Source organism: Callithrix jacchus, chromosome 15 (assembly GCF_049354715.1).
Source record: "Callithrix jacchus isolate 240 chromosome 15, calJac240_pri, whole genome shotgun sequence".
NCBI classification, from domain to species: Eukaryota; Metazoa; Chordata; class Mammalia; order Primates; family Cebidae; genus Callithrix; species Callithrix jacchus.
In genome coordinates, this window is record NC_133516.1 from 11,707,720 (window position 1) to 11,735,615 (window position 27,896).

The following is a 27,896-nucleotide window of genomic DNA, read 5'->3' on the forward strand; positions in this document are numbered from 1 at the left end:
CCTACCTGCTTAAACTTATTATGGGATTTTGATAAACTACAAGAAAGTAGTTACACTCCTCTGTATGTCTTCCAAAACTTTTGAAGTATTTGATGCTCAATGTATAAACTGTTCTTCCCTCAAATGCCTTGGATTTTAATAAGAGTGAACTATTTATATTTCTTTAACTTGCCACAATAACCCATATGTTTATTGTTTTATATAATGTAATTACCCTGTTAGTAGAAATATAAATAAATAAAATCACTTTAAAATGATAAGTGGCATTGCCCAGTAGAATTGAAGATCCACAGATTTTATAACCCAGATATTCCACCTATCGGAAGATACTGTCAGGAAAGAGAACCTCTTGACTATTTGCATTAGCAGACGTGCTCACAAAACCAAAAAAATTCCAAGTGTACATCAGCAGAAAATGAACGAATATATTTTATGATGCACCATGTATCCACCTTTGGGTTATCCACTACAAACTCACTCTTGATTATTTACAGAAATAGATTTGGACCCTTTAAATATTTTTCTTTCTTTGCCAAGTGTTAACATGTCCATCTCTGTGAGTAGAAGACATTGGAGAGAAATTCCAAAAAAGTGCTTCCAATCTGCTTTGGAAATGACATGTCTGGTATCTGGCCCAGAGGGTATGCCCGGGTACACCAGCTCCCAGGTTCTGTAGCTCAGGCTGCTGCTACAACACTCGCTTCTTCAACTTCATGGTGGCCGGGAGAACTCAGCAGCCAAGAGCTTCCGATACTGGCCTTTTTTCAAACTTGCAGTGGAGCCCCTCTGAGATGACATATCTTACCAAACAGCTTTACAAGTGGCCCAGAAGGCAAGTTTCTGGGGAGTCCTGAAGTGTGGATTTACACTGTTTTTCACATGCAACACCACAGAGACTTGTTAACATTCAGTGAGGCCAAGGTAGGAGGGAACTGTTCATTGGCTTCTCAAACTCACCCTGGAAGCAATGGCACTGCCTTATATGTGCTCGTCACATATTATTTAGACTTCTTCTTACATTTTACTAGACAATATTTCATTGTTCAAATTGTTATAATTCATCATTCTTTATATAACTTTCCCTATTCACATTATTATATGTTTTCTCTGTCTTGACGGACCATGAATCTTACTTTCATTTGAATAAATGCTCTCTATCATCTATCTATCTATCTATCTATCTATCTATCTATCTATCTATCTATCTCTATCTAGCTGAACCCCTGAAGACTTGTGAAACAAAATAAAGTACCATAAAAATATACAGGTATGATTTCACTCATATAAAATAGTAAACTACATCAAACAAAAACGTAAATAATATAGCCATGTGTGATGAAATCATAGCAGGAAATAACGATAAACATACAGTTCAAAAAAGTGAAAAAGCACACTGTCATGAGTACATGGGGGACCCAAAGATGTTGAAAATACTATTTTCTTAATACAGCTAGTAGGTTCACAAATGTTCATTACTATTTTTCTCTATCCTTGTGTGTTATATGATACTGTTTTATATAAATAAGATATTTTTAATAAGTTTCTAATGCTACAGTGATCACATTTACTAAAAGTGTGATTTAATCACTGTCCCAGTCAGAGACAGTGATCCTCACCCCTGGAAGGTGGCAGGGCATAAGCCTCTGGCTTGGAGCAGTTGTGCACATTCCCCAGTTTGTTCTATAACATACTGATGTTGTCCTATGTGTGAGGTGACATGAACAGATTAGACTTGATTCTCTGATAATGCCAGATGAGAGTTTTACCATATTTACCCATTCCCCTTGGATGTAATACAGGGTTTAATTCTTCCATTTCAGAATAACCTTGTCTATAATTTTTTTAAATTTTTAGTCCATAACAAGAAAATAAAAGAAAAATAGATACGCAGATAAATATATGAACACTCACATGAGTATATAGTGTCCAGCTTTATTTCTAATATACTGTTTAAACTTCATCAATATCCCCACCATGAGTCTTTCTGAGTGATACACCACACATTCAATGTGGGCTCTCTAAAAAATCCTCTCAGGCTGCTGCTTTCAAAGCCTCTGCAGCTGCCTGCAACAGCAATCTTTCTCTTCACTTCTCCCCTGGCTTTGCAAGGATCCGCTTTCATTTCAATATCAAACAGAGCATCAGAAATTCCTGAAAATGACTCCCTTGAATACTTGCTGTGGCTGCTTGGAGCATGGTCGACATGCCTGTTGGTAAAACAGGATGGTGTTTATTAGTTGCCTCAATGATATCACAAGAGCATGCTACAGTTTTAACACTGAATATTTCTAATTTAACAATTTCAACAAGTCACTTGTCAGCTGAACTTCCACATTCAGTTATCTCTAAAGACTAGTCTGGCCAGGGAAGGTAGCACAAGCCTGTAATCACAGCACACTGGGAGCCCGAGGTGGCCTGATCACAAGGTCAGGGGTGTGAGGCTAGCGTGGAAAGCATGGTGAAACCCCAAATCTACTAAAAATACAAACAATTAGCCAGGCATGGTGGTGCACAACTGTAGTCCCAGCCACTCAGGAGGCGGGAGAATTGCTTGAACCCAGCAGGCAGAGGTTGCGGTGAGCCGCAGTCACACCACTGAACTCCAGCCTGAGCTACAGAGAGAGACTTGGTCTCAAAACAAAATGCTAGTCTATGAAATATGTATTAATAAATTATATTTTCACTTTGAGCAAAAACTTAAATGGGTAAGTGGTTCAGTGCTACAAAAGTAACAACAATATAGGAAACACAGCAATCATGCTTGGTACCAGAGTATTTAGTTACAGTTTCCAAATTCTTCAAAATAAACTACACTCAGTTGGTATCAGTATTTCACAGAGGACAAAACTGAGGTCTGAGAAATCAAGTGACTGAATTTTCTGTCTCAAGGCACATTACAAGTAAGTCCTGATTTTTAATGCATTATAATAAGTTATAGCACAGCAGTGGTCATTAAAGTCTTGTTTCTGATTAGCCAAACTTCTATTGGATTTTTGTTGTTGTTGTTATTCTTTTTTAAAAAGTCACACTATCATGTTTGAATACTTAAAATGTAAAGAATCAGCAGAAACAATTTGGTAATGTTTCACATGACCACGGCAGAAGAATATTTTATAAAACAAGATAAGAGAGTTCATACAATAGACCAGAAAGAGAAGAACAAATTCTGAAATAGCTAAATAAGCTCCAGAGTGGTAGCTCATGCTTTTAATCCCATAAATTTGGGAGGCTGAGGTGGGAGGATTGCTTGAGGCCAGGAGTTGGAGACCATCCTCGGCAACATAGGGACAGCCTATCTCGAAAAATAAGTACAAATATTAGCTGAGCATTGTGGCACATGACTAGTCCTAGTGATTTTGGAGCCTGAGGTAAGAAGATTGATTGAGCCCAGGTGTTTGAGGCTGCAGTGAGCTAAGATTGCACCACTGACCTCCAGCTTGAGAGACAGTGTGAGAACCTGTAGCTTAAGAACAACCATGAAATAAGCGAGGGCGATGGGTAAGTTGAACATATCCTGCCATTGCCCAACTAATCAAAATTCCTAAAACATCCTCTTATTCCTGAGCCCGACCCTCTGATAATCCCTGGACAGAAAGTCAGAGCCATTTCTGGCTGTCCGATGACCTAACCCCTTCTGCAATACATATAAGATCAACCTGCAGATAGTCAATGTTTGGCAGAAAAAAAAGGAATAGTCAAGGTGTAGGAGGAAAAGCACCTCTAAATACCGAACATAGGAAAGAATAAATATATGTTGATTATATACATTACATATAGAAGGATTGACTGGGTTTTGTGTATACATAAACAAAAATATATTTAAAATAGGAAAGGGGCTAGAATTATACACATAAGAATATAACCATGATTTTATATTTTTCTGATGGAACTAGGGAGATACTTAATTTCTACTGTGGCTTACTTGATCTTTACGTTTTCTAAAATATCCATTATTTTAAAATAAGAAACAGAAAGATACTGAAAATAAAGATATGCAAAAATTATCTTACATTGCATGACAATGTATTATATTTATCATTTACTTCATATATTTTGAAATGTTCTAATGGCTTGCAAGAAATCAACTATGATATTTTTCCACGGTACAAAAAAAGAGGAAAATTGACATTCTAAGAGGGACTTATGTTTTCTTTTCCTACCTATAAAAAAGCATATCTGAGAACCCTGAAGATCGATAAATGCTCATTACAGAAACATAAACATCAGGTGATCATTAATTTCTCAAACAGATTGGAATGAGAAATAAGGTGAATATAGTTTTAACTTCATGAAAATGTATTTCCATACACAAAATAGAATTTCAGAACAAAACTGAATTTAATCAGCCATCTCTGGGGATTGGTCCCAGGACTTCGATAGATATCAAAATTTGTGCATACTCAAGTCCTGCAGAAAAGACACGTATATATAAAAAGTTGGCCCTCCTCTTCTGTGGAATTCACAGGCGGACAGTGAACAAACCACTCAACAGATGAAATGGATATATCAGTATAATAATCCAGACGGCAGTCAAAATTATTTGATATTTCATCTTTTCAGGTGATTTTCAGAATAATTTAAGCACAGCACTCTCAGAGTCGGCTAAGACTTTCTGGATTACGTTGCTGTTCCTCGGTGAGGAAATGTAGCTGAGTATGTGGAATCTGAAGCCGCACCTGATCCCCTTGGGCTAAGTGGCATAACACAACTCTCACCACATGCTTCATGCCCTTTGACACCCTGGTCTTCACATTGTTAAGACAGTGAAGTAGGCAATAATATAAAACAGAAAACAATTCCAGAAACCGTGTCTAAGAGTCCAAATGGAATGTAACAGTTTTGTTTTACTTCGTTTTGTTTTTAGAAACACATTAATAATTCTCTTACCTTACATTTTTCGTTAGTTCTTTATTAGCTACATCTGAGCTTCTCAGATTCAAGCTCATGTCCTGAGTATCATTCTGTGATGAAAGTTGTAACATAACAAAGCTGAACAAAAAATAATTGTTGAGATCTGTTCCATAGAAATAAATTCCCTCACTTAAAAGCCTTTTTACTGGATTGATATCTTTTCTACTTTGTGATATTTTTAGTAAAATCATTTTCTGTATGCAATACTAATATTTAAAAATATAAGTTTGAAAACAAAAAAATAATTTGGCAAGTCATAGTTCACCATCTTTAAAAGTAAAGAGGTGGCCATTCGCATATGTGATTCCTTTCTTTCAATACTGTATTTTGTTTTGTTTTCTTAAAGAGTCTCTCACCAGGCTGGATTGCAGAGGCTTGCTCACACCTCACGACAGCCTCAAACTCCTGGGCTCAAACAATCCTCCTTTCTCGATTTCCTAAGTACCTGGGATTACGGTGAATAATACTGTATTTTCTATCCATTTTTACTTGCTGATGCAAAATCAACAGAAAGGGCTGACTGTATTTAGTTTTAATAAATAATGTGCCTAAGTAGACCTGTACAATTCAAGTCACTATTTTTCAAGCATTCAATGTATATTTTAAGATCCTATAATATGCAAATTAAGAACAATAGCATACATAGGTACCATATTTTTAAGTCTTATAAAATACTATTGTGCTGAGGCTTATGAAAGCACAGGAACAGCTGCATGTGCCAATGGGAAAAATGATAGTGATGATTATTTATGCCAGAATAATCAATAACTGATAACCCCAGGTATGCAAATGCAGACAGGACTTTCTTCACCCAGGTATCCTAGTAATCTACTCACAGAAGTATTATCAATATTAAAATAAGATAACCTACCAATGTTTAGTAAGATGCCCGACAAATTAAAAATATTTACCAAATGTTAACTAATAATAGTCTTATTTTTAAAGCTAACACACGACACAGTGTTTATTTTAGTCTTTCTACAATATTTGGCTGCCTGCTATGATGTAAACACCTTCTCAGAACTCACATTCCAAAAGGAGTGATGGGGTTGCTATTGCAATCAGAGTGATTCAACATAACCGAAAGTGTATCCACAGCCCTGAGTAGATGAACCCTGAGTCACTGAATTCAACATACCAATTCTGTCACAACTTAATTAACTGATGAGAACAATCACTACATTAAGAAAGCAGTAATTATTTTACTCATTAATTTATCTCTTTCATTTTGTAATTTAGTTTTACTAACAGTTAGCATTTACAACTGGCTGATCACTTTCTATGAGCCAATTACCGTTTTGAATATTTACACAACATGTGATTTTTAATCTTCAGAGCAATTCTGCCAGTTGGGCAGGGTAGAAGCCCCATTTCATAGTTGAGATAACAAAAGGTCAGGAGTTAACTAACTTGCCTAAATCAATACTAGTTTTAGAATGAAATAGGAAGTCCATATTGTTATTTCAGTTGTACCCTGTTGACAAAGGAAAAATAGAAATACCTAAAAGCCCAATAATTTGAATTTTGGCTGTGTTCAATATTTATGAATTTAGTATCATGAGCTCAGATTTTGTAATAGTATATGGTAAATGAAACACAGAATCCCTGTTAGCAGCTCCCATAAACAGATGAGACAATCAAATGAAACATAATTTTAATAAAATGCTGTGGGCTTCTGAATCAAAATCACAAGGCATTGCTGCAAATACAAAAATCGATGTGGTTACACATATGTAAATGCATGTACACACACACACATACACACATTCTCTTTCTCTGTACCTTGTGTTAACACCCTGTATCCTTTGTTACAGGGGAAAGAAATGATACAAGAAAAGAAGGATGAAGACATAGTTCTTCCTTTGGTTTCACAGTTTTGGTTGGAAATGCAACATTCAGTTTAATTTACTTAGTGGGAAATTATTAAGTGCAATGCACTGCTCAGTTGTTTCAGGAATTGTAAGCATCAAATAGAGACTCAGACTGGATCTTTACCATCATTTGGAGAAAATGAAACAAATACAGAAATACTCAAGGACTAAAAAGCTGTGTGTTCTAAACAAACCATATTTCTGATGATGAGGCATCTTGTCAAGGAGGGAAAACATCATTTTTCTTTTAAAGTTAGAAAATCAGCTTCATGGAATACACTGTGTTTGAATCTACTGAAATTGTTATTCTTGTTATTGACTTCTTACCCACAAAATATTGGAAAGAATTATAAACAATAAGGAAACAATTCTCCCAATATTTCCCTAAAGACAACACAATTATTATACTAATTGATTAAATCCCTTTAATTTTTTTCTATATTTGTTAAAGTAATCAAATTCTATTTACAATTTTCTATTCTTTCTGCTTACTTTGTATTTTGTCATAAAGATCTTACATTGTATTTCTAATCATCAATTTTTATTTTTTATATTTATTGATTTATGTTTTCTTGGAGACAGAATCTCACTATATCACCTAGGCTGGATTGCAGGGGCACGATCTCGGCTCACTGCAACCTCCACCTCAGGCACAAGCGATTTTCCTGCCTCAGCCTCCACAGTAGCTGGGACTTCAGGAGCCTGCCACTGCACCTTGCAAGAGCTTTCTAGACTTTCTCCCTATATCCCTTGAGCTGGGATGAGCAGTGCCAGGTAATATAGGAGGGAATCCTATGTCCCATGGCTGCTGAGAGGCTCTTGGAAGGCTTCATCTGGAGCACAAGGAGCAGGAAAAATAACCCTTCTGGAGTGGGGAGGCCAGGAGTGTCCTTAGATTAAATTCTTACATTACGATAAAAGTGAATTGCTGGGGGCTGTGGCTCAGGCTGTAATCTCAGCACTTTCGTAGGCCAAGACAGGCGGATCACTTGAGGTCAGGAATTCCAGATAAATCTAGCCAACACGGTGAAACCCCCTCTCGGCTAAAATTGCAAAAAAAAAGAAAAAAAATTAGCCAGGCCTGGCTGCAGGCACCTGTAATCCCAGCTACTTGGGAGGCTGAGGCAGGAGAATTGCTTGAACTTCAGAGGTGGAGGTTTCAGTGAGCTGCGACAGCTTCTCTGTACTCCAGCCTGGGCGACACAGTGAAACTCCATTAAAAAAAAAAAAAATTGTTTGAAAGAATCTTAACTATGTTAACACCCACCTATGCCCCTGAAATCCAATTAGAAGAAAGGGGTGTGGTCTTCAGAGATGTATAAAAGGACACTTCAGGAGCAAAACTCATTCTTCTCCAGAAACCACAGAGTGGCTTTGCAACTGGCCTTGGAGACTTCCACAGGCTACCGCCACTGCACTGTGAGACCCTGATGCCTGAGCTGACTTCATCTTATTGGACAGCAAGCCTTGGCGAGAATGTAGATCTATTTCTGAGGTAAGTGTACTCTTTCCAGAGTAGGAGCTGCTCTTAGGTTACATATCAAAACAAACAAAATTTGGGGACTTTATCTGCAAACTTAGATTTCTTTTAGATGAAATGATGTCATTTTCTGAGTTTTGAAAACAGCTCCATTTATTTCTTAAAATTATTTTAAACATAATCCATAGGTTTACAAGCTCCATTCAACCTATTTAAAAATTAAACATTTTTGTCATCTGTCTTGCTTCATGATGTTCAAATTAACGTTATGGTTGATTTTTTACTTAATGTATTTCTTAGCTGTTTTATAGATTATAAGCATTTTGCAGTAGTTTACAAATATCTGGCGATTCTTTCATCTCTGTAGACTCTGTAAATGGGTTAGGGCTGTTGTAATCTATGTGTATAAATGTGTTACATTCTGCTCTGCTAGTGAAAATGTGCCTGTGTTGCCATGTATGGCTATACACAGGTAGAGGGCATTGAATGATTTGGGCAAGCACTTTTTTCTAAAACACAGTAAAAGTCTCTTCAGAAACCTCAGTCACTCTGTCGAAGAAAGCCAGAAATGGGTACTCATGCAGAAAAGTCTCACTGGCAATCATGCAGAAATGTCAGAAATGGAGGGCTTCTGTATTTATACTGTGTAGAAACCAGGATTTTAGATTTTTCCTTTGTTTCTTTGTTTTAAACAGGGACACACAGGCTGGAGTGCAGTGGTGGAAATAAGCCTCACTATGGCCCATACTTAATACCTCAAGCAATTTCTTCTGCCTCATCCCCCAAAGTAGCTGGGACTATACACATGGGCCACCATGTTGGGCTTTACATATATAATCTATAATATGTGTGTGTGTGTGTGTCTGTGTTTTAAGATAGGGTTTCACCATGTTGGTCAGGCTGGTCTTGAACTCCCAACCTCAGGTTATCTGCCTGCCTTGGCCTCCAAAGTGCTTGGATTACAGGCGTGAGCCACCACACCCGCCCATGTGTGTGTATTTTTAGAGACAGGCTGATCTAGAAACTTTGCCATCATGTCACCCAATCTAGAACTCCTGAGCTCAAAATATCTGCCTGACTTGGTCTCCCAAAATGCTGGGATTACAGGTTTCAGCTACCTTGCCTGGCCCACATTTTTTTTCCTTCCCTTTAAAACACCACCTTACTGTCTAGAGCCTATCATTATTGCATGATACTTAGTATTTTTCTGACTCTGTGAAAGAGTAATGACAATGCTTCCAAAGAGCTTAGAAAATATTTCTATCCTCTGTGTACCCTTCTGCATTGTATCAATATAGCCCCAAATTAACAGACAGTCCAGGAATAGTAAACACATGCCAGAAAGGTTTTGTTGATTGAATGAACTCAGCAGCCTAGTAAAACAATGATTGCTTGTTTTACCTTGGAGAAGTGCCTTTGCCTTGGTTTGTTTGTTTTGCCTTGGGGAGTAAAGGCTAGCTTTGTCTGATTTTGGTCAATGGATGAGCTCTGCTCTAACATTTTCAAGCAGGGGCCCTCTGGAAAACTCTGATGGATGGTTGTTACAGTTAAATCAAACAGTGAGAGTAGAAGAGCTTAGTTTCCCTTCTCCAAACCAATCACTGGCAATTGAGAGTGTGGCTGAGTTTCAGACCATTCAAGACTCATCCCATGAGTTTATGGGTTGATGATATCCCAGAAGCCCAGGTAACTTGGTGGACACTAACACACACCTCAAAAAATCGGACATTCTTCTAAGCACAAAATTAGGGTTTGGAAAGCTGCTTGTGTGTCGGTTGGAGAACAATCACATTTTTCTACACAGGTTGATGTCTCTTAGTGCCTTAGTTTTCTACTTTTTCTATTTCTGTCCTTGCAGATGAAAGCCTATTTTTCTCTAGGAAAAAAAGGATGTTATTCAATCACAACCTGATTCAAGTTTTGCTTGGTCCTTTGTCTCTCCAGGGTAGAAGATTAAATTCGTGTGGTTTTCTTCCCCTAGGAAGATGGACTTAGACTTCCCACAGGCCTTCCAGAAGGAACTCACCTGTGTCATCTGCCTGAACTACCTGGTAGACCCTGTCACATAGGCTGTGGGCACAGCTCCTGTAGACCCTGTCTCTGCCTTTCCTGGGATGGAGCCCAAAGTCCTTCCAACTGCCCTGAGTGCAGGGAACCATCACACCAAAAAAATTTCAAAATGAACATTTTTCTGTAGAATTTAGTGACGACTGCTGGGAAAGCCAGTCTCTGGCAATTCCTGAGCTCTGAGAAACAAGTATGTGGGACCCATAGGGAAACAAAGAAGATGTTCTGTGGCACGGACAAGAGTCTGCTCTGCTCGCTGTGCTCTAACTCTCAGGAGCACGGGGCTCACAAACACTGTCCCATTGAAGGGGCAGCTGAAGAACACCAGGTAAGAGACAGCACTGGGATCACCTGAAGCCTGGAGGGTGGAAGAGTTAAAGAGATGAGAAGGGAGAGGAGAATCACTGTGCTGATCACTCCACTCTTTACTGAGTGCCAGGTGCTTTCGGAGATACCAGTGATGAAATTCTGAATTCAATATGCAACTATACCTGCCTTCATGGAGCCTGCACCCAAAAAGAGGGTGATTAAGTAAATGTCACTATTACTTTGACTCTACAGTACAATGCTAAAGGCATTGAAAAGCTACCAAAACTAGAAGAACAAAGAAAATACATTTTGGAAATGTATTTAATATTACTGGATAAATGGCAAAAGCAGGAGGCTAGCATAGTGGATTCTGAAGAAGGCTGTTTCACTGATCATTAGCTCAGTTACAAGAAATCTTTACTCACCAGTTCCCTAAACTGTTATACATTCTGAAACCTCAGATTTGAAAAATACTGAGGATGAGCAGTGAAACGATTTGTTTTATTTCCCTCTCTGTAGTCTGTTCATACATGATATCCCTTGCCTGCATATGTCACTCAGAGTGTGGAATCTATGGTATTTGATTTTCTGTTGTTCGCCCTCATAATTCTTCGTCGAACACGAAGAGTCTCTTTAGGTTCATACTATTGCTATGGAGAAAGAGAATTCACTCTCAAATGTGTCTTCCAGGACTAACTCGTGGTGAAAAATAAAGATGGCTTCGGAGAACTCCAGGAGACTAGAAATCACTAGCGAGTCGTTCCCTTAGAGAGGTGATCATATCTCTGCTAAAATCCTACTGGGTATGGCTGGCATTTATAAGCAATAGAGAATCTTCTCAACTGAGTACAATTTCCTAAACTGAGTAGTGCACCCGTTGAAAACAAAAAGGCAGGCTGGGCGTGGCGGCTCATGCCTGTAATCCAAGCACTTTGGAGGCCAAGGCAGGTGGATCACCTGAGGTCAGGAGTTCAAGACCATTCTGACCAACATGGTGAAACCCTGTCTTCAAAAAAAAAAAAAAGAAAGAAACAAAGAAAAAAAAAGTCTTCCTCAAGATGAAACTAGGACTCTTCTTTCGTGGTAATGAGTGAACTCAAATAAATAAAAGAAGTACTTAGTTGTTCACAAGTGAACAGCATCCTAAACCGGTCAAGAAGACATGTGGTACCTGGTCAAGGTGTACCTGCTATGTAGGAAGCGTTGGTGGGGTGGCTGGAGGTGATGGCAGTTGAGATGTCTGGTGTGTGTAGGTGTAGGTATGTCTCTGGGTGGTGGACAGAAGGCTGGGCTGGCAGATGGCTCAACCACAAGTGCCAAGTTCACAGATGTTACAGACTGAACCTGTCAGAGGAGTTTAGTTCTCACCCCTTCTCCTTCCCTCTACTGGCCCTCCTTGCCTCTCCTCCTCTCCCTGTAGGAGTGTGGTGGAAAACAGATGGGCAGGTGATTCGACTGGGGTAGGGCTGCTCTGCATTGTAAAGTAGCTCAGAAAGCCCGTATGAGCCACTCTATGTACATGACCACACACACGGCCTATGTACATGACCACAAACATGACCTATGTAAATGACCACACACACGGTCTATGTACACGACCACACACATGGCCTATGTACATGACCACACACACGGCCTATGTACATGACCACACATATATGACTGATTTCTGTCACAATTGGGTCACAGGTTTTAAAAGAGATGCTTGGCCCTGTAGAGGTTTAATCAAGGTCACAGGTCTTTCTGAGTCCTAGAAAAAGGGTGGTGGGTGGCCTGTAATCCCGCACTTTGGGAGGCCCAGGAGGGTGGATCATCAGGTCAAGAGATCGAGACCATCTTGGCTAACATGGTGAAACCCCGTCTCTACTAAAAATACAATAATTAGCCAGGCATGGTGGTACATGCCTGTAGTTCCAGCTACTTGGGAGGCTGAGGCAGGAGAATCATTTGAACCCAGGAGGTGGAGGTTGCAGTGAGCTGAGATTGCACCACTGAATTCCAGCCTGGCGACAGAGAGAGACTCTGTCTAAGAAAAAAAAAAAGAAGCAAAGGCAGGTGTAGCTCAGACTCTGTCTCGAGGACTCTGTCTCGACCCTCCCTCTATTTGCAGAACGTACGCTGGTGTTCACACAGTCCTCTGCCCGCCCCCACCCACCCCATCCCACCCTAGCCTGTCTTCTCTAGAATTCAGGAGACTCAGCAAACAAGCACCCCAGGCCCTTGACCCATTGCTTGGACTCCACTAGATGGAAATTTGCATGAAGAGGCATTGGGGGGTTTTGGTTCACCTCCAACCGGCGGGTGTGAGATGAGTCATTGCCCAGTCCCCTGGGAAGGTCAGTGATCTCACAAGGGACCTTTCCCAGGTATTTTCCTGACAGCCAGTCCCTTCCCACACAGCCTTTGGTTAGTTCCCTGCCACACCACTCAACAGTATGTAGGGGTTCCCCTCTCAGGCAGGCCCCACACCAGGCACTGTGGGGTAGGTCTTTGTTCTCAGGGGCCCTGTGAGGTAGACACAGAAGTGTGATAAGTTTTTCTCCCAGGATGGAATGCAGTGGCATGCTCAGGGCTCACTGTAGCCCCAGCTTCCTGGGTTCAAGCGATCCTCCCACCTCAGCCTCCCTAGTAGCTGGGACTACAGGCATGTGCCACCACACCAAGCTGATCTTTGCATTTTTTTGTACAGAGTTTCACCATGTTGCCCAGGCCGAACAAACTCCTAGGCTGAAGCAATCTGCCTGCCTCAGACTCCCTGTAATCCCCGGGATCACAGACAGAGACCGCAGTGCCCGACTGACAAATGTCCTCCAGATACTATGAGAGTGTGGATAGGGTGGGAATCCAACACAAGGATAAATTCTTCAGGCAGACAAGAGAGGAGATGGTTTCCAGAAAGGGGAGGGTGGGTAAAGGTGCAGAGGATTCAAAAGACTTGCATGTCTGAAGAACAGGAAGGGGGTCAGCACCATGGGAACACAGGGACAGTATGGGGAAGGAGGGGTAAGGAGGGGAGGTCAGCAGGGAGCAAGCCTGGTGGGCCTCAGAGACTGCACTGTGTCTGCAGAGCTCTGCGGAGCACAGTCAGCGAGTAATAAGAGCCCCATGGCCACATCCAGGTTCAGGAAACCACACTTTAGCCCCCAGCACCTTTTCTGGCACCTATGGGGGCAGCAGAAGCAGTCCCAGCAGACTGCAGCAGAGACAGCAGAGGAAACCCTACAGCAGAAAGCGTTCCAGCCCTGCGACAGCCTGCTGGCCGACTCTTCCCAAATTCAGCCTCCCCTCCTTTCTAACAGAGCCTCAAGCTTCCGCTGAGCATTTGCTGCCTGGAATAAAGAGCTCTATGTCTAAGCTTCCTTTCTGGCTTGGTGGGAGCATGTGACTGAGGTTCAGCAAAAGCAAGAGAAGTGATAAGCTCCTGTGGGCCTTCTGGGAAGGCTGGGAGAAGGCAGCTCAAGCGCCTGTGTGGCCCGCCTTCTACAGCCCTTCTGTTTTTCCTCCTTTGGCCAGTCTGCAACTTGTATGTGACAGCTGGAGCTTCAGCAGACATGTGGAACCATTAGGAGACTTGAAGGTAGAAGTTACATACAGGATGGCGGGTCCGCAGTGAAGCACCCCCACACTCACATATACGATAGCGGGTCCCCAGTGGAGCACCACCACACTCACATATAGGATAGCGGGTCCTCAGTGAAGCACCCCCACACTCACATATAGGATAGCAGGTCCCCAGTGGAGCACCCCCACACTCACATATAGGATCGTGGGTCCCCAGTGGAGCACCCTCACACTCACATATAGGATGGTGGGTCCCCAGTGGAGCACCCCCACACTCACATATAGGATGGTGGGTCCCCAGTGGAGCACCCCCACACTCACACATAGGATGGTGGGTCCCCAGTGGAGCACCCCCACACTCACATACAGGATGATGGGCCCCAGTGGAGCATCCCCGCACTCACATATAGGATGGCGGGTCCCCAGTGGAGCACCCCCAAACTCACATATAGGATGGCGGGTCCCCAGTGGAGCACCCCCGCACTCACATATAGGATGGCGGGTCCCCAGTGGAGCACCCCCACACTCACATATAGGATGGCGGGTCCCCAGTGGAGCACCCACACACTCACATATAGGATGGCGGGTCCCCAGTGGAGCACCCCCACACTCACATATAGGGTGGTGGATCCCCAGTGGAGCACCTCCACATTCACATATAGAATGGCGGGTCCTCAGTGGAGCACCCCCACACTGACATATAGTATGACAGGTCCCCAGTGGAGCACCCCACACTGAATTACTCTGGAAATGTTTTCATGTGAGAGTGTGACAAGCAACTCTCTTGTTTAATCTACTATTATTCTGGGCTTGTCTCTTACATGTAACTGAACGTACACTTAACTGATATGAACTTAAATCCCCCCATTTTCTGGGGAAAAAATTTGAGATCAGGGAAGCAAGTTAACTGGATAAAGATTACTCAGAGAGTTTACCCAAAAGTTCTGTCTCTCCTAGCAAAACTTTCTGATGATTTGGCCAGGCGTAGTGGCTCATGCCTGTAATCCCAGCACTTTGGGAGGCCAAGGCAGGTGAATCGCCTGAGGTCTGGAGTTTGAGACCAGCCTGACCAACATGGAGAAACCCCATCTCTACTAAAAATAAAAAATTAGCCGGGCTTGGTGGTGGGTGTCTGTAATCCCAGCAACTCAGGAGGCTGAGGCCAGAGAATCACTTGAGCCCGGGAGGCGAAGGTTGCAGTGAGCCAAGATCGCGCCACTGCACTCCAGCCTGGGCAACAGAGCGAAACTCCATCTCAAAACAACAACAACAACAACTTTCTGATGATTTTTCTCATTTCCAATTTGACAAGTATTTCTGGGGCCTGCACGCAGTACAGAGCCTGAACCCCAAGGCCAGACTTGGTTTTTGTTTTGTTTTGCTTGAGACACAGTCTACTATGTTGTCCAGGCTGGTCTCAAACTCCTGGCCTCAAGCAACCTTCCGCCTCAGAGTCCCGAAGTGCTGAGATCACAGGCATGAGTCACTGCACACAGCCAAAGCCAGACGTCTTGAATGCCGGTCAAGAAATGCTACTCACTAACTGGGAGACCATGAACAATTCTCTAACCTGCCTGTGCCTCAGTACCCTCATCTGTAAAATGGGGATAAGAATAGCATCTACTTCTCAGGGTTCTTAAGAGACTAAATAAGTTACAGGTAAGTAGGTGCATGAATAAAGCACACGGGTTAGCTGCTGTGGGCACAGACTCTGGTTCGAAGCTCGACTCTGTCACTAGCTAGCTATGCGACCATGGGCAAGTTATTTAACCTCTTTGTGCTTCTGCTTCCTCACAAGTCAAGTGGAGATGCTAGCAGAACTTACAAAGCTGTTCTGTGGATGAAAGCACTGAGAACAGAGCCTGGCACCTAGAAAGTGCCAGTCAGCCATGGCCATCATTGCTATTACTGTGTGCTGATGAGCCTGTACTGAGTGAAGAAGGGACCCACAGGCAGGAGGCTGAGAGGTGAATGGGGAGAGGGACTGGAGAGACACAGGAGAAGCGGGTTGACCTCACTGAGAAAATCACTGCAGGAGCTAGAAGGGACTCATGGGCAGGAGGCTGAGAGGTGAATGGGGAGAGGGACTGGAGACACCCAGGAGAAGTGGGTTGACATCACCGAGAAAATCGCTGCAGCTGCTTTCCAGGCACCACCTCATTTGTTTCCCGTGTGCTCCCGGCAGAGGATATTATTCTCCCCATTTTTCAGTGAGAGAACTGAGCACCTGAAAGCTTGGGTGACATGAACAAGGCCTCCCTGCCAGTAAGGGTCAGGGCAAGGCTTTGAATCCAGTTCCGTGCGACCCCACGATGGCCATGCAACACTGACCTGCCTTGGGACCTAGCACACCTCTGAGGAAGAAACCTCTCATGCACCGTTCACACAGCTCACCTCTGAGAATTAGCAGCTCAGAAAGGAATGGGTTATGTGGGCGTTGTCCCTCCAATTGCCCTTGTGGTTGTCAATACTCACTGTGTTTTTATTTTTATATATTTATTTATTTTTTGAGACAGAGTTTCACTCTGTCACCAGGTTAAGTGTGCATTGGCATGATCTCGGCTCACTGCAACCTCTGCCTCCCAGGTTCAAGCAATTCTCCTGCCTCAGCCTCCCAAGTAGCTGGGAATTATAGGTGCACACCACCATGCCCAACTAATTTTTGTATTTTTAGTAGAGACATGGTTTCACCGTGTTGGGGGGGCTAGTCTTGAACTCCTGACCTCAAGTGATCCACCCGCCTCGGCCTCCCAAAGTGCTGGGATTGTAGGCTGAGCCACCTCACCTGGCCTGTCTACATAAATCAGTTTCTGAACCTATCCATCCATCCAACCAATGCTCACAGACCGGTCTCTGTGGGTTACCGCGAGGCTGAGATTTTCTGCTTGTTTAATAGCTTGCCCTGTGAAGCATAATGATGACTTCCTCTTCTGTTTCCTAAGGGAACCTGAAACTGTAAGTCTGAAAGCGTGGCACAGGGAGAACTGCCTCAGTGAGGACAGCTGGCGTGTCCCTTCCCACCGCTTCCGTAACATCCCTGGTATTCACGTTACAAGCAAGGGCCACCGCACACCCTGCCTGAGCCAGTTAGCTGGGCGGTGCGGACGGAGGCAGTTCTCTCATGACCAGTAAGCCTCCTCACAGGAACAGAACCGCAGCACCCAGGAGGACTCAACGTCTAAGGGGACAAGCTCTGGTGAAAGTGGAGGGTCGGAACATAAAATAAGCAAAAACTCAGCGTCCCAGACAGCATCTGGGATGGGAAGTACAATGATCATCAAAAAAACCAAAACAAACAAACAAAAAAACTGGATGCAATGGCATTTCAAGCCTGTAATGCCAGCCCTTTGGGAGTCCGAAGCAGGTGGATCACCTGAGGTCAAGCGTTCGAGACCAGCCTAGCCAACAGGGTGAAACTTTGACTCTACTAAGAAAACAAAAAGCTGGGTGTAGTGGGGCACATCTGTGGTCCCGACAGCTGCTCGGGAGGCTGAGGCAGGAGAATTGCTTGAACCCAGGAGGCAGAGGTTGCAGTGAGCTAAGACCACACCATTGCACTCCAGCCTGGGTGACAGAGTGAGACTCTGTCTCAAAATAATAATAATAATAATAAAATAAATAAAAATAAATTTAAAAATGTCTTTGAGACTCTGTCCTACACCTTTCTGAAATGGCACAATCTGTCAGACCCCATCTGATGTGGAGGAAGGCACGTCAGGACCGCTTTTCCGGGGCACCAAAGCCAAGACCCGCATTCCCAAGCCCTGGCTCAGGTGTCCATCTCTCAAATCCAATCCCTGAGAAGGCGCCCAGAACCCTGTTGGGAGCGAGGGACGATGTTACCGTCTTTGGAGTTGACACCTGCTCTGAGTAACTCAGGGAAAACAGGGTCCAGCCACGACGCCCTTAGCCGCGCCCCGTGTCCCCACCCGGAGGCCGTCCTGTAGCGCGGCGGCTCCAGGGCGCGTTAGCTGAAGGGGACCCACCCGGCAGGGCCACCGCGGGAAGCCCCGCGCCACTCACCCGCCAGGGACGCCAAGAGCGCGGCCGCGGCGCGGAGCTGCCGGGACATCGCGGGCGCGGGGCAGGTTTTGCGGCGGCGGCGAGGTCCGCGCAGGCCCCGAACGCCCAGCACGACGCGGCTGCGCTCCGCACCCACCTGTCCCGGAGACCCGAAGCCGCCTGCTTATGAGGAGCAGCCGAAAAGCCCGCCCCGGGCCGCTGGGCGGGGAGGAAAGTCCGCCGGCCCCCGCGGGAGCGCAGGCGCCCTCCTTCCTCTCAGGGCCGGACCCGCGGGGCCTCGGGCTGTTTCCTTCACGCGCGGGGCCCGGGCAGCGCCGGCCTCTTCCCCTCATCCCCCTGGTCCCCCTTCGCTTTCCCTTCCCCTTCCCCTTCCCCTTTCCGTTTCCGATTGTGATGGAGTCTCGCTCTGTCACCCAGGCTGGAGTGCAATGGTGTGGTCTCAGCTCGCTGCAACCTCTGCCTCCTGGGTCCAAGCAGTTCTCCTGCCTCAGCCTCCAGAGCAGCTGGGATTATAGGCATACACCACCACGCCCAGCTAATTTTGTATTTTTAGTAGAGACGGGGTTTCTCCATGTTGATCAGGCTGGTCTCGAACTGCTGACCTCGTGATTCGCCCGCTGGGGCCTCCCAAAGTGCTGGGATTACAGGCGTGAGCCACCGCGCCGGGCTGGGTCTCCTCTTTTCTAACCGGTTAGGTACCTTTCTGGGAACCCGGAGACACTTCTCCGCCTGGAGAAAGCCAGCCCCTCGGTCACTAGGCGAGCAGGAGCCTAAAAACACCTGAGGACCCTGAATCCCTGTCTTCCCGGGGGTCTGCGGCTGCCGCGCTCCACGCCCAGGCCTCGCTGGGACCGCGGGCTGCGGGAGCTCAGGAGCACAGCCCAGAGGCGCGAGGTCTGGCCGCCCCCGCCCCCACCGCGCTGCGGACTCCCCGTCGGGAACCTCGCAAAGCCTTAGTTTCTTCTGCCATAATACCCACTGCCGGGGGTGTGTGTGTGTGTTTTGAGACAGAGTCTCCCTCTGTCTCCCAGGTTGAAGTGCAATGGCGCCATCTCTCCACCTCCCAGGTTCAAGCGATTCTTCTGCCTCAGCCTCCCAAGTGACTGGGACTACAGGCACCTGCCACCACACCCAGCTAATTTTTTTATTTTTATTAAAGTAGAGATGGGGTTTCACCATGTTGGCCAGGCTGGTCTTGAACTCTTGACCTCAGGTGATCCGCCCACCTCAGCCTCCCAAGGAGCTGGGATTATAGGCGTGAACCATTGTGCTTGGCCCCAGGTAGTTTTACAAACCAGAAATTCCGGGAACAGGAAACACTCAATATCTTCATTCATTCATTCATTCATTCTCATTCATTCATTGAGTCAGGTCTCACTCTATCACCCAGGTTGGAGTGCAGTGGCTTGATCTCGGCTCCTTGCAACTTCAACCTCCTGGCCTCAAGCGATTCTCTCACCTCAGCCTCCGGAGTAGCTGGGACCACAGGTGTGTGCCACCATGCCCAGCTATTTTATTTTATGTAGAGAGGAGGTCTTGCTGTGTTGCCCAGGCTGGTCTCCAGTTCCTGACCTCAAAGGATCCTCCTGATTTAGCCAGTCATTAGGATTACAGGCGTGAGCCAGGGCCCAAGGCTCAATATCGTTGACAGGCAACCTTTTAATGTCTATTGGACTATCTGTCCGGGCTTGAGTCCCAGTGGGGAATACACATTCAGGCAGTATATTAGGAGATGCTCCTTAACACTAGATTGAGGGCTTTCAGCCTAGTCTCAAGTCATTTTCTGAAAAATAACTTTGACTACAACTACTGTATCTTACTACGTTGCTCCAAACACTCTAATTAAGTAAACTTAACCAAAGCTTGTAGTGTGTTTCAGAATGAATTTTTATAGTCAAAGGTGAAGGTTAACCTGTGCCAATCAACCTAATCTCAGTAACTACCTGCTTTCTGATCTGGGAGTCAGTTTATTCAAAACACAATAATTAAGTAGGTAGATACTGTGTGCCAGGCACTCTTATTTCAGTTAAGCTCCATAGGCACTCTACGTGGACACCGTTATCACTGCTGCCCCATGTCGCAGATGGAGAAACTAACCAGAGAGAAGAAAGTTGCCAGAGTCAGTTAGATAATAAATACAGAAATGGGGCCATGAAGCCCATCTGCCTGGAGAGTCTTGGATTTTAAGCACTATGCCTTACTACTGAAGAGGTGTTTGTGACTAGAATATGCTTTTAAGTTGCTTACTGCCTCGTTGAGAGAAATTAATATACAACAATATGGAGAAAGTGATTGATGAGTTATTTGCTGCTGAGAGCCACCCTCAATGAGGAATGGGATATTCAAAGGAGATGACTTCGTGGTGGTTGGCTCTCCAGTCTTGTTCTTCTTCAGCATTGTTTTGGCTATTCTAAGTTCTCTGCATTTCCATATTAATTTTAGAATCATTAGGCCGGGCGCTGTGGCTCATGCCTGTAATTCCAGCACTTTGGGAGGCTGAAATGGGAGGAGCCCAGTAGTTTGACACCAGCTTAGGCAATATGAGACCGTGTCTCTAAAAAACAAACTAACTAAAATATTAGTGGGGAGTGTTGGCAAGTGCCTGTAGGCCCAGATACTCAAGAGGCTGAAGTGGAAGAATCACTTGAGCCAGGATTTGAGGCTGCAGTGAGCCGTGATCACGCCACTGCACTCCAGACTCTGACACAGAGCAAAACCCTGTGTCAAAACAAATAAAAGAAATTCAGCACTGGGTGTGGAGGCTCAAGCCCATAATCCTAGCACTTTGGGAGGCTGAGGTGGGCAAATTGCCAGAGCTCAGGAGTTTGAAACCAGCCTGGGCAACACGATGAAACACCATCTCTACTAAAATACACAATTTAGTTAGGCATGATGGTGTGTGTCTGTAGTTCCAGCTACTCAGGAGGCTGAGCCATAAGAATTGCTTGAACCCAGGAGGCGGAGGTTGTAGTGAGCTGAGATTATGCCACTGCACTCCAGCTCGAGTGACAGAGTGACTCTGTCTCAAAAAAAAATACAACAAAAGCTACACAAGAAATTAATGAGAATGGTTATCTCCCTATAAATCTTTCTACATTAGTTTGATTTTTGATCCATATGAGTGCATTTCTGAGTCAAAAAACAAACAAAAATGTCACATTTAAGAGTATAAATGGTGGCTGGGCATGGAGGTTCTCACCTGTAGTCCAAGCAATTTGTGAGGCCGAGGCAGGTGGATCACTTGAAGCTAGGAACTCAAGACCAGCCTGGCCGACATGGCGAAACTCCATCTCTCCAAAAAATACAAAACTCAGCTGGGTGTGGTGGTGCACACCTGTAATCCCAGCTAAAGGCGTGCACAGTGTGGTGGCTGAGGCAGGAGAATCACTTAAACCCGGGAGGTGGAGGGTGCCGGGAGGCGAGTTTGCGCCACTGTACTCCAGCCTGAGAGACAGAGCGAGACACTGTCCCCACCCACCACAACACTGTAAATGTGAAAATGGAAAACAAGAAATTGGAGACAGTGAGTGGAAACACCACTTTAGACAGGCTCTCAGGAAGAATGTCAGGGCCTGAGATGTCCCAGATCCAACTCCACCCCCACAGCCACGTAACATTTGTTGAAAGTGAGGCAGAGAGAGGTCAGAAGACTTGCTGGGGACAAGTGGGGCAGGGCTGGCTCTTCAGAACCAGGAGCACCTCCCAGAGCCATACTTTCTGTCTGCCCCAAGCAGGGAGCCTTGTCTGTCCAGAAGACAGGCTGAGAGGAATGCCAAATGTGGGTGAAGGGGAGGAAGGCAGCAAAACACACTGCCATGTGTGTACCTATGCAGATGTCTTGCATGTTCTGCACATGAACCCCAAAACCTAAAATGCAATAAAAAGACAAAAAAATAAATCAGGTTCAGAGATACTGGTGCTATTAATAATAAAAAAAAATCTAACTTGGTGTATGGCATGCCCAATAAATATTATTCTCTTTCTCCTAAAAAAAAAAAAAAAAAAAAGAAAGGCTGAGAGGCCACCATTGTCTAGGGACTTGCCCAAGTCATGCCTCAAGCCCGCAGGCAGGCATCTTTCACCTGCAAAACCCCATTGTCCAGATGAAGACCTGCCACTCGGAGAGGCAAGCCCAGCTCTAGCCCAGGGGATGAGGAGGCCCGCGGCTCAGAGCTCTGGGTCAGGTCTCATTCCTCACTTGGATCTGACCCATAGCAAGTCATGCAGCCTCAGCATTAGTCTCCTCATCCGTGAGTGTAGATACCTCCCCTACCAAGGCTGGCCTGGGCATTACATGAAATGGTGGAGAGCCGGGCACAGTGGCTGGCCTGGGTAAGCAGCTGTTATGACTGCCAACATCGTTGCTACAGGCCTCTGCCTGTCTGCTCTGAGTGAGGTGGTCTGGGTGACTGCTGGCAGCAAGTCCTGCCCACCTGACCCCTCTTGGTCTCTGGGGCCTCGGGCAAGAAGTCAGCTGAGGTTGCCCCTTCTCTGGTAGGTTCCAGGTCCTGCCTCCCTCTCAGGGTTTCTGACCTCTGTGCAGGCACAGAGCGGGTGTCAGGCTACTAGTCTCTCATTTATTGATTCTTTAAATATTAGCTGTGCATTAGTTGTGCATGTGTTATGTGCCAAGCACTATGCAGGGCACTCAGGGTTGGCAGAGTGGAGTGAAAGCCAACCTGATCTCTGCTCTCATGAAGTTCCCTGCGTTGTAGGGGACACAGACTTTGTTTTCTGTTTTTGTTTTTTGAGACAGGGTCTTGTTCCGTCGCTTAGGCTGGAGTGCAGTAACATAATCACAGCTCACTGCAGCCTTGAGCTCTCAGGCTCACGCAATCCTCCCACCTCAGCTGCCCAAGCAGCTGAGACCACAGGTGTGTGCCACCACACCTGGCTATTGCTTTCAGTTTTTCTAGAGACAGGGTCCCATTAAGTTGCCCAGGCTGGTCTTGAACGCCTTGCCCCCAAGCACTACTCCTGCCTCAGCCTACCAGTGTTGGGATTACAGGTATGAACCACCATGCCTATCCTGGATGCAGGCTTTAAACAAAGAGTCACACCAATAAGAAGAGCTGTGAAGGTCAGGGCATGACCCCAGATGGGTGAACACTGCATTGGAGGTCCAGGAAGATTCTCCTGACAAGGTAACCCTGAACCAAGATAAGGATAAGAGGGAGCTGATCACATGGAAGAGGGAACAGTATTGCTGGCAAGTGGAACAGCATGTGCAAATGCCAGGTAGTAAGAGGGGCTTCAGGGACAGTCTATGGCTACAGCAGAGTGATTGAGGGCATGTGAAATGAGAGGTGTCCAGGGTGGCAGGCAGGGACTAGCCCAATCAAACATAAAAGGGATGGGACTTTGGTCACTGTTCCACATTTCCAGATGTTTACTGTGTGCCAGGCTTGGTGCTAAATGCTTTTCTGAAGTATCACACTAGATTCTCACATAAGTAGGACAGCAACTGTTCTTCACATTTTATAGATGAAGGGCTTGATCTCAGGTTAGATCCCTCAGCGGAGAGCCCACAGTGAGGAAGCAATGGGACCTGTGACGGCAAGGCCTGTGTTCAGAACTGCCAGGCCACACAGAACTCAACTCACTACAACCTCCTGAAGTGGGTGTGATTATTCTTCCCACTTTGCAGAGGAGGACATGGGCCCACAGAGCTTGTAGGTGGAGTTGAGCCTGGGCAGTCTGGCTCCAGAGTGTCCACGGTCTCAACCACTGGCTCACATGGCTTCTTAGGAAGCAGGAGAAAAGGCAGCTCAGGCCACCATGTGAAAAGAGTGGAGCGGGGACAGTGGTGTGGCTGGGACCATGCTGTGATGGAGTCCAGTGGGCACATTCAGGATGAGGTAAAACATGCTGGCCCTGGTGAGGGGCTAGATGGGGCTGGGATGAGGGGGGAGCCAGGTGAACTTGGGGTTGGGTTGGTGCAGCTGGAGGGTGCACAGAGTGTCTCTGAGGTGAGGCTGGGTGGGGTGGGAAGGCCATGTTTGGTCTGGGACACGGAGCGTTTGGATGGCTATGGGACAGTGCAGTGGAGAGTCAAAAAGGCTGCTCGGACCCAGGTCTGGTGAGACGGAGGCTGGAGGTGGGGTGAGCTGTCTAGGAGAAGGACAGAGTGGGAAGCAGAGGCTCTCGACTTGGCTTTCTTGCTTGCCAAAGGAGGGTTCTGGAACAAAAAACTGGAATCTAAGCTGGAGAGGAAGAAAGATGGAGAATGAGAGAATGCACAAGCATGGGACAGAATAATATGCATTTCTTTGTCTCCTTTGTACCTGAGTCTTCTAAAGCTGCAGGCAGATGACCCCTGGGAGGCTGCAGGGATGCCAGCTGGGAGCTGAGTGCAGCTCTGCTGCCTGGGCATGGCCTGGGTGAGGGTGCAGACCCCTGCCTGTGATTGCCAGGGAGCATGAGTGATGAGAACAAGGTGGCTGACAGGGTGAGGCCCAAGCCTGGAGCCCGCCCCAGTTGGGGGAGGGGTCTGGGACCTTTGAGGGGGTCTTAGGGAGCTTCCCAGCCCTAAGGGCACCACGAACTACACTTCACACTGACCTGGGCATACACAGTTGCATGATCTCTCACTCAGTCTCACATGCAAATGTAGACCATACAACCATCCTGCCCACAGATCCAGAAAGCCCAGGACACAACAGAGCTGTAGTGCCTGCCTGACCCCCACGCACAACAGACCTAGCCCAGGAACATGCCCAGTGGCAGGAGCCACTCACCCGAGCCCTCACTGCCTGAGGACCCCCCAGCCTCTGGCCTCGTTTGTCCCCTTTTGTCAGCCAGCCAGGGGGACAGAACAGGCCTGGATCTAACCCAAGGCCCACACTCAGCCTGACACTGTGTGAACTCAAGGCCTTCCCCACCTCACCCAGGGCCAGAGCCCTTGCCTGTAAAGTGGAAGTGGGAATGGCCACCACCCAGGTAGAAACCCTCACTTAGGGCCTCATGGCCAGGCATCAGGGCTGTTGGGAGAGGGGCCAAGGAGCCCTTGCCTGTCTTGGTATCCCACCATCACTAGGAGGGGGCTGCATGGGCATCACACCCCTCACAGATGAACAAAGTGAGGCAGCGAAGGGCCTCGAGGTGAGTTGGGGCAAGGCCCCAGCTCTGCTGCTGCTCCTGCAGTCTGAGATGGGAGGGTAGCTAGTGGCCAACCCCAAGGACTCTAGGCTAGGGACCCCTTATCTGGGTCCCGTGGCCTGCTCCTAGCCTGCATGCTGCCTCATGGGGGTCCTCTGGCTGGCCCAGGAGCACAATCAGCCCAGCAGAGCAGCTCGGTGTTATGGGGAAGGGAGGCCCGGCCCACCAGGTCAACCGCCTGGGGCCCCAGCCACATGTATATTTAATGATGTCTATTATTCCTGTTTTGTCTCTGGAAAGGACTGAGCAGCTGACAGCGGAGCTGCAAACAGCCCAGAACCTGGGCCTGGGCCTGCTCCATACTCCAGCTGGGCCTGAGGACCCCTGGAGCTCTCTACCTCTCCTGACAGCCTCACAGAACCTGCTGCATCCCTCCAAAAAGGCACACCTCCTCCAGGAAGCCTTCGCTGCTGCTCACAGGTCTTACATCTGGGCTCTGCATTCAAAAACTGTTCAACCTGCACCACCTTCCAAGGGACAGTAGAATACCGTGAGGGGCCAGCACTGTCCCTGGCACATTGTAGGTACTCAATGAGCCCCTGCCAGCCCCTCTGCTCCTGGCTTCTGAGGCAACAGGAAATGGTCAGCCACCTTGTTCTCATGGGGGAGCCTTCCTGCCACCCAGATGGTCACAAAGGCCTCCTGGGATACTGCCCACCTTGGCAGCCAGGCCCCTCTGGAGGGGCCAGTCTGGGCGTGACACCCATGACCAGCTCCCTGGGCAGAGCCTGCCCGTGCCTGGATGAGGGACCCTGCATTCTCCTTGCCACCCATGGCCTGGGGCTGCCCTGGGGATCCAGGCTCCACCCTCTTAAACTCCCAGGCCCACTGCTACCTTCAATGCTTGAGCTGTGCCCACCTGACTCAACCTGGCTACTGTTCAGCAAGGTTACAAAGTGTTCTCAGTCTGGACAGGAATGGTTTCCAATCCTTTATTTCAGAAAGGAGAGCCAGAAGAATTGGGGACTTAGAAAACAGATTCTAAACTCAAAAGTCCCTGGCCCAGGTGTGTAGACCCATGGTCTGGGGGTTTTTTGTTGCGCAGGGGCTGCCCTGGGAGGGTCAAAAAGACGGAGGCACTTTAGGACACCCCTTAGGCTGTGGAAGGTGTCAGCTGGTCCTTTGAATCCACTAAGCTCTGCTTCCAATCCTGGAGAGCCTTGAGTGGAGGACCCAAGGTGTTTGTGTATCCCAGTAGGACCGATGCCCCCAGGGAGATGAGACAGGTAGGCGAAAGGCCTCGCAGGCGCCATTACTTCTTCACGATCTGGATGACCTCCTCATGCTCCGTGGTGTGGGTCAGACCCACCTGCTGTGGATTGTACTTGGTGATGGTTCCCTGGGTGAGGAATGGGGGCAGAGGGGTCACCTCAGCCTGCACTGGCCAAGGGCAAGGCCACGAAAGATATCCCCGGGGTGTGTGTTCTGAGGGTGAATGCCTCCAGTGCTTCTTGGTAGGGATGAAGGTCACAGGGGTCCCAGAGGTCATGTGAAATTGGAAAGAGACCCTGGAGGGGCAGCCAGCATTTGCCCTGAGTGTGGACCTCTGGTTGCCACACTGATGGTGGGACAGTGGAGGGCGGCAGGGAAGGGACTCTGCAATTGTGCGATGCGGCTCCTCCCCCTACATGCCCACAAGACTTCTAGGCCCCAGTGGGAGACAAAACGCCTCAGCCCAGTGTCCCGGGGGCAGAGGCGGGGGCAGAGGCGGCGCCAGGCCTGCAGGTCCACTTCCCTGACAGAGATGGGAAGGTCGCTGATTCGGGCCTGCAAATGGGTCTTACATTTTACTCAGCTTGCCACTTGGGAGTGTCTGAAGGGATTCAGGAGGGTAATCGTGAGTCTTCTTGGCTCCTCCTGCTGTGATCTCAAGCCTAGGTCTTAGAGAGATGGGACTTTGCGTGGCCTCATTTGTTCAACACCTCCAGGGTGGCACCCAGAGACCTGGGGCTGGGCTTTCAGAAGGAATGAATGCATGAGACCAGATTGCAAGCCCAGCCACCACTATCATAAGGGGCTAGAGGAACAGTGTCTCTTGCTTCCATGATACAGATCCCAAGAAGAAATCAGCTTGAGGAAAACAACACCTGAAAAAGCAACAGCCCAGAAGCACAGCCATGTGACCCAACACTTGGCCACCACCGGTGCCTGCAGGGTCATGTTCAGGTGACAGAATTCTGGACAGAGAAAGGCAGCCTCGTGCTCCCTGAGCCAATAGCACCTCCTCTGGGGCCTGTGCATGCCTGCTCCCCTATCTGGGATGCTCCCCACCCCAACTCCTCACTGCCAGACCTGCTAGTTCTACAAGCCAGCTCAGGTGGCCTCCTTGAAACCTGTCCTGACTTCTGTGTTGAGCCAGCGCCACTCCCCACTCCTTGGATGATGCCTGAACGGCATGGGAGCAGGGTTACTGGCATCTATGCACTACAGGCAGTGTGCTGAGTGCCCTACATGCTGGACTTCATCCAACGTGTCTTCCTGACGACCCAGGGGGGCAGGCAGCACATCCCACCTCA

General features: G+C 46.9%; 2 protein-coding genes and 2 long non-coding RNA genes across 38 annotated transcripts in view; 2 read left to right on the plus strand and 2 right to left on the minus strand.

The window, feature by feature from the left end:
- The window catches only part of LOC144576556 (uncharacterized), a 537,019-nt gene that overhangs the window by 288,641 nt on the left and 220,482 nt on the right, over positions 1-27,896 (minus strand). The gene's annotated exons all lie outside the window — the stretch shown is intronic.
- LOC144576563 (uncharacterized) overlaps positions 1-27,896 on the plus strand; it is a 181,483-nt gene that overhangs the window by 90,313 nt on the left and 63,274 nt on the right. The gene's annotated exons all lie outside the window — the stretch shown is intronic.
- On the minus strand, positions 1,913-18,409 carry LOC144579489 (uncharacterized). Of its 2 annotated transcripts, none has more exons than XR_013527164.1 (2): positions 18,359-18,409; positions 1,913-2,207 (listed from the first exon to the last, which is right to left on the minus strand). It is a non-coding gene; the product is annotated as an uncharacterized LOC144579489 (long non-coding RNA). The 2 variants fall into 2 exon arrangements; XR_013527163.1 differs by having other exon boundaries at positions 18,043-18,363.
- LOC144579486 (uncharacterized) lies at positions 7,251-13,912 on the plus strand. The gene is made up of 3 exons (XR_013527160.1): positions 7,251-7,556; positions 8,141-8,277; positions 10,244-13,912. It is a non-coding gene; the product is annotated as an uncharacterized LOC144579486 (long non-coding RNA).